At 49.8% G+C, this 12,500-nt stretch overlaps 1 protein-coding gene across 1 annotated transcript in view; it reads left to right on the forward strand.

The window, feature by feature from the left end:
• LOC115548253 (artemin-like) overlaps window positions 1-12,500 on the forward strand; it is a 16,410-nt gene that overhangs the window by 1,111 nt on the left and 2,799 nt on the right. The window lies entirely within an intron of this gene.

Below are 12,500 nucleotides of genomic sequence, written 5' to 3' on the forward strand. Positions count from 1 at the left end.
TGTCACACAGGACGGGGTGATCAGGGAGATGTGGGGTGGGAGTTAAATAGCATCTTATTCTCTCCTACATTTTTTTTTCATGGTCGATTTTTATATATAGGCTAGTTGGTGTGTAACTATTCCCGCTTTCTGCCTGTGTGACGCACAAGGAATCCTATATTGTGCACTAATCATTGAGAACATTTTTTGTAGTAATTAAGTAGGATTAGTAGGTTGTAACCTAGCATTACGTGTATAGGCCTACACACGGTATTCTTGTACTTCATGTATCTGGTTTGTTGGGTTTTGTTTTGTTTTATCTTACAAGCTGCTGTGGAAGTAGGACACCAGGTCGACATCGGTCATGGCCTGGTCTTATGTGTGCTGTAAACAATGAAATGGATATTGGAGCTATTCGTTTGATTATTCAGCCGGAGGCTATCAGGCCAAGTCTGTGTAGGTTTCAGAAGCAAGCTAAGATTATTCTGCAAAAACATTGATGGTTATATTTAGGCAAAATATTGGAATAATTTGTTGGATAAATAAATTGTTGGATGCATAAAAAAATAGATAATACAAAGGGTTCTCTATGCTCGTGAATGCTTATGTTTTATTGGTATATCAGATCACTGGTGATAAACAAAATTGTTGGTCAAATAACCAAATTAGTTTGCTATACGGTTTGGGCTACCTCAACCTCAATAAGGATATGCCACTGAATCCACTTCCATGTCACATCCTGATATCTGCAGTGTCCACAATCTACCATCTCACACACACACACACGCACACACACACACACACACACACACACACACACACACACACACACACACACACACACACACACACACACACACACACACACACACACACACACACACACACGCACCATCAAACACTCCTCTACGGATATCTGTCTCACTCACTCAATCATCACCCGTTGCCTAAATCACTCGCTTCACTCACTTGCTCAGCCACTTATAGCCTGACACACATCAGAGGAGAAAAATGCACGCATACATGTAAACAAGCAGGCTGGCTCTCAGGATGATTCACAAGCATGGAGGCTGGTTGATGTTCCCACACCTCCATGGTGTCCTCCTCATACTCTAGCCTGCTGTTGAGTCGCTGCTCGTTCCCATCTCCAGCCTAATGATCTGAAGAACAAACCCACTCACTCTTATTAGCATTGGGGGCCAGAGACAGAGCTTAGCGGTAAGAACTCTTTTAAAAAGAAATCGGTTAAAAAATGTCTAAACGTTGTAGGCCTACCTCGCCCTCCCCAACGACCAAACACCAAAGCACCCGCTTCTAGTCCTTTGTCCTAACACCTGGGTGGCGTTTGTAGCAGTCGGCTCACATGAGGCAGAGTCTCCAGACCTTTTTTCTACACCTCCTTTAGTTATCTCTCACCTCCTCGTCAGGGCCACCACTACTTTTACTTGCTGGGTTCAAAGGTCAGGGGGTCAGAGGTGTGTTGGCGGTCCGGTGCGTTCTCCAGCGGCCCGCTGCCAGTGTGTGGTCTGGTGTGTTTAAACTGCCGCGCAGCCTCAGGAAAAGCGTGTTATCTTGTTTATTGGCGTCGTCGCCATAAGCTCCTTATCACGTCGGCGCTGTGTTCTGAAGCGGTTGTCCTGTCCCCGTATCGTCTTATTATTTTGTATTGACACACGAGTGTCGTCATGCTGTCCGAGTACGTCCTACTGGGGGGGCCGCACTAAGAGTCACAGTCAGAAAAAAAGTATCAGCATTCTTCACAGCAAACATGTCCCCTCTTAAGGAGGTCGGCCGTTGATATATATCTTTTAAAAAAAATGCTTTAGGAGCACAGGCTTAGAAAGGGAGCTTACTTTTGTCTCATAAGGTTTTACTGCTCGGTCCTGGGGGGGGGGGGGGGGGGGGGGTTTTAGAGGGGAAACGTCGGGTGTAGCGAGGCTGTGTGGCCCCCCCTCACAGCGTCGCTATCACGGCATCGTAAATATCCCCCCGCCGCTGCGCTGATCCCCCTCTCACGGGCGACCTCCACACCTCTCACGTGAACGTCCCCCGGAGAACCTCCTCGGAGCCCCCCATCACTACCCCTCCCCCCCTCTCCATCTTCTCTCGCACGAGGCAACTTGATCCTGTGAGTTACCTTTGGGTGCTCCGGTTTGCTCTCCCGCCGCAACGTGCCAGCAAACACTCCTGCCCTGCCTTCAACCAGGGCCCGGGCCCCTCACCGGGCGCTGGTTCCCGGGCGCCATGAATGAGGTCTCATGTCATTATTGGGGATCCATGAGACGTATGAGATGCATCCACACTGGGAGGGGCTACGCTCCAGGATGCCTCGTAGTAGGTTGTGGACACGGTGGGGGGGGGGGATCAAACCCAGTGACCTTCTCACTGGGGGGTCGATTAGCCAAGAACACACTACACCTCTACTGTCAAGCAAACACCCCGGTCTGCAGGAGAGTGTGTGATCTGTATCCAACTGTTGCTTCCCCCTGCCCTCCTCTGGAGGGGGTTCCAGGCCCGTGACGGACGCGGGTCACCACGGGGAGAGAGAGGTCCGGGCCGCGCTCTATCGCAACTCATTCCACGCATAGCGGCAGGAAGCCCCCCCCCCCGCGCCCTGAGGCGCAGAGGTGGTAGATGCCGTCCATCGTGGGGTGGGGGACTTACGCAGCGTGGAACCTATTCGGCTCCGAGGGGCTGCGAGCCGTCGGCAGTACAGCGCCGGGCCCTGCGTCTGTCCTCCCTGCGTAACGTCTCTGATTGTCCAGCCCCCCTCGTTGGGCGCTAGCGGGAGGAGGGAAGAGAGATTGATTATGCAACGTGAAGTCGTGCCACAGGGTAAGTCCAATCTGGAAGTGATTAGGGAACGCGCTGACCCTAAGTAATTCCTCCAGGGCAAACTGAAGCAGGCATGATCTGACAACAAGGAATTCCAGATTTGTTAGATGTATTCCTTCAGACAAATGCTTCCCATGCTTGTTCTCCCGTCCCGAGCCGGAGCTTTTTGTAGTTTCTCATGTTGTCTGCAGGCCTGTTGGAATTGTTCCTTTAATAGTAAATGACTAATCATCATTTTCATGTTGTCGGGATTTCTTCCTTTTTTTTTCATTGGCTTCTTCAAACTTCAAACAACTTTTAGATTTTGGAACAAAGTGGCAGTTAATGCTTTACTGGAAACACTGATGAAACATAAACTCCTGTTCTTATCGCCACCAGATCTCCCTTTAAGCACAAAACCAAACCCAGCAAAAGCTTTTTAGTTTCGTTTTTTTTGTACTCAAAAAAGAATGTTAACCAGCCCCCGGTTGTAGTCAAGTGTTTGTGTCTGCAAGGTTTTTTATTTTTCCGAAACACAATAAGCCGTGTCCAGCTAAAATTAGCAGGTCAGATTCATTAATCATGTCTGGGTGAAGGGGGTGCCGCTTTGAACCTTCAGACCAGGTCATTATAAGCAGAGCCGGTCTGGGGCTCGGGGGGGGCGGGGGGACCCTTTGGAGGGGCGTTGGTCCAACCCAGACATAAGACACACTATTGGCCACTGTGTTGGGGTATGAATGCATTGTGTGTGTGTGTGTGTGTGTGTGTGTGTGTGTGCGTGTGTGTGTGTGTGTGTGTGTGCGTGTGTGCGCGTGTGCGTACGTGCGTGCGTGTGTGTGTGTGTGTGTGTTTTGTGTGTGTGGGTGTGTGGGGGGATGGAGGGAGGGAGGGTGAGGGGTCAGAGATGTCAAGTGCGCAACGTGTCATTGATGGCGGTTTGTGAAGACTGGTGAATGTGCTTGATTTTGAGGAGGAGATTGAGGAGGACATGAGGGTGAAAGTGTCCATCAGGCCGCGGGTGTCAGTGGGTGATAAAAGGTCTGTGTGTGTTTGTGTCAAATAAGGAAAAATCAGTCTTTTTTTCCAGGGAGCGGGAGTGTCTATGAGTGGGTGCTTTTGTCTGTGGACGGACATGCATGTGGTGGTGTGCACATGGCTATGTGTGTGTGCGTGCGTCTCTCAGTGACAGCCACAGCATGCGAGTAATGTATGCATGAGACTAGAGGGCGAGTTATGAGGAAACTAATAAGAGTGAGGGATGCCTTATCTCCTCTCCCTCTCTCGTTCCTAGCTTAACCTCTCCTCTCTCTCACTCTCTCTCCGCCGCCGTGTTTGGGATTGTTTCAAGGGTCGCTGTCCTTACTAAAGCTGTCAAATGAAATCCCACCCTCTGATTATTGTTCCAGCTCTGCTAAATGTGTTCCCATTTAAGGTGAAGATCACCCAAGCACTCTCTCTCTCTCCCTCTCGCTCGCTCTCTCTCCCTCTCTCTCTCTCTCTCTCTCCCTCTCGCTCGCTCTCTCTCCTCTCTCTCTCTCTCTCTCTCTCTCTCTCTCTCTCTCTCTCTCTCTCTCTCTCTCTCTCTCTCTCTCTCTCTCTCTCTCTCTCTCTCTCTCTCTCTCACTCTCTCTCACACTCTCTCTCTCTCACACTCTCTTTCTCTTTCTCTTCTTGTCTGTCTGCCTTCCTCTAACCAGCTTAATCAACCTGGAATTCCAGTGTTATAATCAACCAGGGACAGTGGGAATCACTCAGTCTCTCTCTCTCTCTCTCTCTCTCTCTCTCTCTCTCTCTCTCTCTCTCTCTCTCTCTCTCTCTCTCTCTCTCTCTCTCTCTCTCTCTCTCTCTCTCTCACCGTTTCTAGTGTTAGGAACTACAACCGGTGATGTGTAACCTAAGTCTTTGAGGCTGGGGACCAGGCACCATGAAGTGGTGGTTCATGTACATTCTAATTTGCATTAGAAAGCTCTGTTTTGTGACATGTTTCTTGGGATTCTGATATGAATGATATTTTCTTCCTGCTGATGGCACATGGTTAACATTACAGACAGATGCCTTTCAGCATCTCCAGAGGTACGATAGGAATGCTGTTAGCAATATGGAGGTTAGGTGTGGCTTTTACCTCATTGCTGCCTTAAGCATGTTTCTAAATCATTCACCCCTTGTTTAAGTCTTTTTTTTTTTTAATCGCAGCATATAGTCATGTTGCAGCATATATAACTTATCTATCGATAGAAATTATTATTTATATATCAAACAACAAATATTGTTGTTTGATTTATCATTCAATCATTAGAAATCATTGATAAATCATTCAATCATAAAAAAGAGTAACATAAAAAAAGTTCCACTACTGTGGGAATTTAACGTGACCTTTTGTGGAATGAATTGAAGTATTTTATTACCAGTTAAAGAATGACAGTAGAATTGTGAAACGCATTTCAGAATACACAGTTTTTTTCTGTAATGTTTCTTTGAATTTATTGATGATGATGATGATGATGATGATGATGATGATGATGATGATGGATTGATGAAAAACAATACAATTAAATTTTGCGGTTTATTAGCAGTCTGTTCTATGTTATCTAATAATTAGAATAAAATACCTTGCTTCAAGGCTGAGGAATCAAACAGTGAACATAATAAGTACATGTTAGTTAGGGCTAGCTTGGGGAACTGAATGAACCCGTTGGATTTGTTCTGATACAAGCTTCTTTTTTTCGGCTTCAAAAAGGGAGGACGTCTCGTAAGAATAACGAAGGCTAACAGATTTTCTGTTGTTGATGCTTCAGACCGTCACATTACTGTCAATTGAGTGATTTAAATCTTGGCAGGCCTGCAATAACGCTACGAGGAAGTATTTATTGGCCATTTGTCTGACTACTTCTACAGCAGCCCTCTTTCTTACTGACTACGTCATTTCCCAACTGTAGAAACGCGGTCTGAGTTAACGAAAGGTTAACCTGTTGTTCACAGACATTTTTTAACGTGTTCTTGAAACGTCTAGTTTATGGCCCCTAGTTCCCGGGCGTTTAATTGCGTGCATTAACTCTCTCTCGCGTCCGACCTCACTGCCTCGGCCGGGGCACTCTGGTCCGCATGTGCTGAGGCGCTAATCCCGACCGCTCTCACACTTCAAAGGCGCTGAACTCCACCCAAACCCTCTCCCCTTTAACGCTGTGGAAGGGGCTCATTAGGTCGGTTTCCTCGGCGGGCTACCTGGGGAAGAAGAGGGCTAGGAGCTAACCGTTAGCTCAGGGCTAGGAGCTAGCAGTGAACTTCAGCGCTGATGTACACATCCTTTGAAATTGTTTGGGGTCACCCAGACTATTTCATGTTTTCGATGAAAACTCACAATTTTATTCAGCAGTTTTCAGCTGAGCTAACGTAAATACACATTTCTGTATCAGTTTTGAATAAAAGATCCTCATCAACACGCCTCCGCATGAAAATCAATCCTCTTGACATTCGGTTTGATGAGTGGCACCTGTCAACACAGTCAAAGACCTGACAAGACCTGGAAGCCTTGGCCAGGAAGCCTAGAATCTGGAGCCTTTCAGCCGTTCCTTCACTCTGGCAAGGAGGGAAACAATAGTAATGAGGAACCCGCAGGCAGCCTCTTCCCCTCCAGGGGCTGAATGTCCACACTAAGGGTACCTCCCTGCCCCCCCCCCCCCCCCCCCCCCCCCAACACCCACCATGAACACACCCCTGGATACGCTGTTGGAAAAGAGCAATAGAGCAGAGAAAGAAAGAAAAAGAAGAGAAAGTGTGTGTGTGTTTGGTTTGTGTGTGTGTGTGTGTTGTGTGTTGTGTGTGTGTGTGTGTGTGTGTGTGTGGGGGGGGGGGGGGTCTGTAACCACCTGAAGCGAGGGCTTGCACCTCCTATCTGTTTCTCATTGTGGCGTACAGCTCTGTGGTTCTCCATCGGTGACAGGCCCGCTAAAGAGGAGGAAAGGAAACTGGCACTAACAAGCAATTACATCCTGCCGGCCTGCCTGCTAGGGATTATGGGATTACTGGTTGGCTGGCCTCGCTCTTCTGCTTTCACACTCTCTCTTTCTGCCCTTCGCCTGCTACTCTCTCTCTCTCTCTCTTGGTACTCGTCCGTTCCTCAAACTCTACTTTTATTTTTAAATAAATTTCTGGTATATTTTTCCCCATTTTTATTCTACTTTTCTTCTTCCTTTCTCTCTTTCTTTCTCTCTTTCTTTCTTTCTTTCTTTCTCTCTTTCTTTCTCACTTTCTTTCTTTCTTTCTTTCTTTCTTTCTTTCTTTCTTTCTTTCTTTCTTTCTTTCTTTCTTCCTTTTTTCCTTTCTTTCTTTCTTTTCTTTCTTTCTTTCTTTCTTTCTTTCTTTCTTTCTTTCTTTCTTTCTTTCTTTCTTTCTTTCTTTCTTTACTTTCTTTCTCTCTATCTTTCTTTCTTTCTTTCTTTTTTCATTTCGTTCTGCCTTTCTATATCTCTCTCTCCTTCTATCTTTCTTCCCTCTGCCATTCCCACACACACAGCTGGCCCTGTTCCTCTACTGTGCTCTCCTTCTATCTTTGTGTTTTCCCCTCCATTCCCAGGCCCTTGATCTTTTCAACCGGCCCCACCGGGTCCCAGTGTTCACCTTGTATCCATCTCTCTGTCTAACATCTGCTGTCTCAGTCCATTACAAAAGAAGACGTTTTGAAACAAATACACTCTTTGTTTCAGTGGTTTATTAGGATTGACAACATATTCCAACCACTTAATGTGCACCTTTTCTTCAGCAGTAGTCACCAAACACATCAAAGTCATGTTTGTTTTGCTGAAAACAGTTGAAATAGGCCCAACCCTCCAGCGACAGAACGGACAGACACACGAGCGGTCTGTACGAGCACTCCTCCCGTACCTCCGCACAAACACATTCCCAAACTGGGATTTATTCAGGAAAATTGAACTTGAACGATCGTAAATTCACAGCGGTAGGGGTTGGTCTTTTATTTTATTTCTGACCCTGCCCTGCATCCCAGGGGGATGTTCCTCGTCGTGTTTCCCCACAGAGCACCCCAGCAGCCCACAAGGCCTGACCGGTGACCAGGCCCCGCGCTCCCCACACCGCATGGCCCTCCTTTTGTCTGGACAATAAACGCTCGGCCCAGGGCCACGTATTAGGGAGCCGGCATCACAGTCAGGGGCCCGTCTCAAGGCCCTTCCTGCGCTCGGCTGGGTCTGGTAGTCATCAGGCGACGACTCCCCTGGTGTTCCATCACTCCCGCTCCCTCTCTCCCTGTCTCCCTCCCTCTCCCCGGCTCTCTGGTTCTCTCTCTCTCCCCGTCTCCCTCCCCATGTCTCTCTGGGTCTCTCTCTCTCCCCGTCTCCCTCCCCATGTCTCTCTGGGTCTCTCCCCCCCCCGTGGCCCTCTGGTTCTTTCTCCCCGTGTCCCCCCCTCCCCACGGCTCTCTGGGTCTCTCCCCGTGTCCCTCCCATCCGTTCCCCCCCCCCCCCCTCAGCCGTCTCCTCTTTCCCTGCAGGTGTCTTTTATTGAGCCAGCCGTGATTTACTGTACTCTGTTTCTCCCTCCCTCTCCCGGCCGCAATCAGGCGCCACCGCGGCAATGACAAGTTAAGGCTGGGGGTCAAATCACCTTGCCTACGCACATGCACACACTCACACACACACACACACACACACACACACACACACACACACACACACACACACACACACACAACGTTTGAAAACACACATGCTAACACACATAAGAAAGTGTGCTTGTGTGCATGCATGAACACAGACTCATATGCCTGCGCACATTCACACACAAAACATGCTCACTTTCACACCTTTTTTTTTCCCCACACACTACGGACACTAACCCTCATCATTATTAACACATATACAAATCACAGACATATGTTCAAACACACACAAACTCGCCTACGCACACGCACAGATACCCGCACACAGGCCATACTCACACGCGCGCGCACACACACACACACACACACACACACACACACACACACACACACACCTACACATCACAAACACAGCCAGCAAATCCGCTCCACTGGGAGACTATTACCAGTAAAGACTCTGCAGAGGGGCTCCGTGGGAGGAGGCCTCCATGTGCTCTATCCAGAGGTGCAGGGGCCCGGTCGGCAGGGGCCCGGTCGGCGGGGGCCCGGGCCGTGTGGTCCTCTGGAGGAGGTAACGGGATAGCCCCGAGACGGCGTTGGGAACGCATGACTGCAGCGGGGGAGACCCCTATCTCTGGGGCCCCTGAGGGGCCCGAGCCCAGGTGGTTAATACGTTCATATGAGTCTCATACTGTTATTAAACGGGGGGTGAGGTGAAGTGTTGAACGGGGGGCGTGGTGTTCTGCCCTGGTGTGGAGAGGAGCTGCTGGGGAGAGACCGTATGCAGGCTGATACCCTGTGAAGGGACTGAGGAGAGCAGGCCACGGCGCTACAGAATCAACCTCCTCCGGTTTGACCTTTATTCAGCTGGATTTAACCGAAATTAAAACCTTCTTTTCAAGAGCACCCTGGTCAAGAAGGCAGCATATAACACCAGGGTTACAGAGAAACGACACAACGCTGTGATCACACCATGAGAGTAGCATACGAGAGAGGCAGAGTAGTTGTTGTTGTCCATACTATGTGCAGCAGTTGGACTTTGTGTACGGCCTGCAGTACTGATGCTATGCGTAGATTGTTCTCTGCCTCGTTTGTGAGTGGCTCTGGATAAAAGAAGAATGAGGCCATGGGGGGATGAGGAGGACCTTTATTTCCTTCCAGCGTTGTTTGTAATCCATAGAAAAAAACTCCAGATTGTGGTTGGAAATAACCCAGGCAGCGCTGAGTCATATGCAGCTGAGACACCGATAATAACCGTTGTTCAGCGTGCTCTATTGATGAGAGGGCAGGAGCAGGGGGGGAAGGACAAGTTGGCTCCAAACAGGTTTACCTGGGGACGGAACCACAAGGGGAGTGTAGCACGCTAACCAGTGGACAGGGAGTGTAGCGCTAACCAGTGGACGGGGAGTGTAGCGCTAACCAGAGGACGGGGAGTGTAGCACGCTAACCAGAGGACGGGGAGTGTAGCGCTAACCAGTGGACGGGGAGTGTAGCGCGCTAACCAGAGGACGGGGAGTGTAGCACGCTAGCCAGTGGACGGGGAGTGTAGCGCTAACCAGTGGACGGGGAGTGTAGCGCCAACCAGTGGACGGGGAGTGTAGCGCTAACCAGAGGACGGGGAGTGTAGCGCTAACCAGAGGACGGGGAGTGTAGCGCTAACCAGAGGACAGGGAGTGTAGCGCGCTAACCAGAGAGTGACAGGGCCGGCACGGCGCTGCTAGCAGTGCGCTGCCTGGCTGATGAACCCAGGGCTTTAATCAGGAGCACAAAGAACAAACACATGCTCTGCTGCTCTCCCGGCCTAGGTGCAGAGCATGCCGACGTGCATTAACACACACACACACAGTGACGCAGGTTTCCCCGAATGGACCGCACACACACACAAATACTCACGCACTCGTCCATCTGTGCATGTACACACAAACACATGCACACACCTACTCCTATCCGCCCACACATCTGTGCATGCGCACACACACACACACACACACGCACGCACACACACACACACACACACACACACACACACACACACACACACACCACACACACACACACACACACACAGAAACACACACACACACACACACACACACACACACACACACACACACACACACACATAAACTCACACACACAGACACACACACTGGTGCCTACAAAGGTAGAGACAAAGAGTTCCCTCCGGCCGCCGACCCACCCACCCACTTACCGACCACCCCCGCCTCCTCCCATTATTAGCCTCATCAGTTGACTTGTGGGGCTCTTGAGGTCTGCAGGTCCCCCCCCGCCCCCCTGCTCCTCGCTGAGGAGCTGCAGGCGCCGGGCTGTAAACAGCTCCAGAGCGCCGGGGTGAAGGTAAGCAGCAGGCAGCAGGCGTCCCCGTGTGGGCCCTCAGCGCGCCGTCTGGAGGAGGAGGGCTAAGAGCTGCCAGCTGCGGCGCTACGAGGACACGGATGCAACGCCGGGCCCGGCCCCCCCACAGGAGGGACCCCCCCCCTACCTCCCCTCACACCGCCCGCACCCGTCTGGTTGGTGTCAGTGAGGTTAGAGAGAGAACAGGTTCTGGACGGAGAGTGTAGTTCCCAGCTTAAAGGAACTGGGTTCGATCCCCCCCCCCCCCCCCCGAGTGCCCACAGTGTACCTCCAGGTACACTTCAGGTACGCTGGTGCACTGAGCCAGTAGCACCTTGCCCCCCTACCTGCCCTTTAGGAGCCAGTATCTGAAACCCCGCCGGTCCCTTTGTGTGAGTGGTGAACTGAAGTAATTGAGGGTGAGTTTGTTTAGCTTCAGCGGCGGTGCTTGGTAGTGGTGCAAGTCAGAGTTTGAGTTGTTTTCATTTCCATGTGAACAGATCACAATAACAGACCCAAGGGCTCCTGACACTGACGGGATCAGTTACTGGTCTCTCCATCTGAAATACACTCTTCTCTTTTCTGCATTTTTGTTTCATTGTCTTACTTGTGCCGCTCTCTCTCTCCAAATGCTCTCACCCGTGAGGCGTGTGTGTAGGTGACTGGAAACGGTAAATGAACTGTAAAACATTGTCAAAAACGGTTTCTTTAAACTGAGTTCAAAGGAAAGACCAAAAATGATGTGTGAAGATATGTTCCCATGCTGGTGTTTCCTTCGACGTGTTGCACAGAAGGTATCTCAACCCCACACTCCACATCTATATCTCCACCAGCGATGCTTACATCACACACACTGATGTGTTCCTCCATAGGCTTTCACTGCCATCGCAGCGTTATCGGCACTATCTGGAGATAACAGGTGGGGGTTGATGCGTGGCCTTAAGCTCTATCACATCAGATCACAGCACATTCATTGCACGCTTTGTGTTTCATGCGTTCACGTTCCACAGGATCAGAAAGGAGCGAGTAGAAGGTAGAGTGCGGCTTCGAGAAAACGATTGAATCAGAATACGGGAATCCTTTATTTGTGTACCTCGGAACAATCTCATGATGTATTGATAGCTGTTTACTTAAGTCTAAGATAGATTTGTCACGCTCATGGAATCTCACTTGCTTTGTGTTTTGTTTTTCCTCTGAACTTTGAACTTTTCAACCTTGCAGCGAAGGTCTTCCATCGCAGAGCGATTCCATGATCATCAATGTATGATAACTAGCGCTAACTGCTACTGCGGCGGCTATACCAGGAACCAACTTACTGACCTCTGGTCAGTTTATCTCTGGGGACAGAGGATAAACTCAGATGGCCCCAGGTTGTGTGTGTGTGTGTGTGTGCATGTGTGTGTGTGTGTGTGTGTGTGTGTGTGTGTGTGTGTGTGTGTGTGTGTGTGTGTGCGTGCGCGTGCGTGCGTGCGTGCGTGCGTGCGTGCGTGCGTCTGTGTGTCTGTGTGTGGAGCTCCGCAGCCAACACAAGCATCCACGCAGCACGTATATAAACATCCACCTCCATCTATAACGCCCCTTATCTCTCTTTCTGTATCTTCGCGGGTTTCAGTGGGGGACCTCCGCGAAGTGCTCTCTCTCTCTCTCTCTCTCTCTCTCTCTCTCTCTCTCTCTCTCAAAGAGATTGCCTTTGTTTCTCTATCGCAGGGATTGCCCAGAAAGAATGCCTTTGACAGGTATA

The sequence above is a fragment of the Gadus morhua genome, chromosome 8, assembly GCF_902167405.1.
Source record: "Gadus morhua chromosome 8, gadMor3.0, whole genome shotgun sequence".
NCBI classification, from domain to species: Eukaryota; Metazoa; Chordata; class Actinopteri; order Gadiformes; family Gadidae; genus Gadus; species Gadus morhua.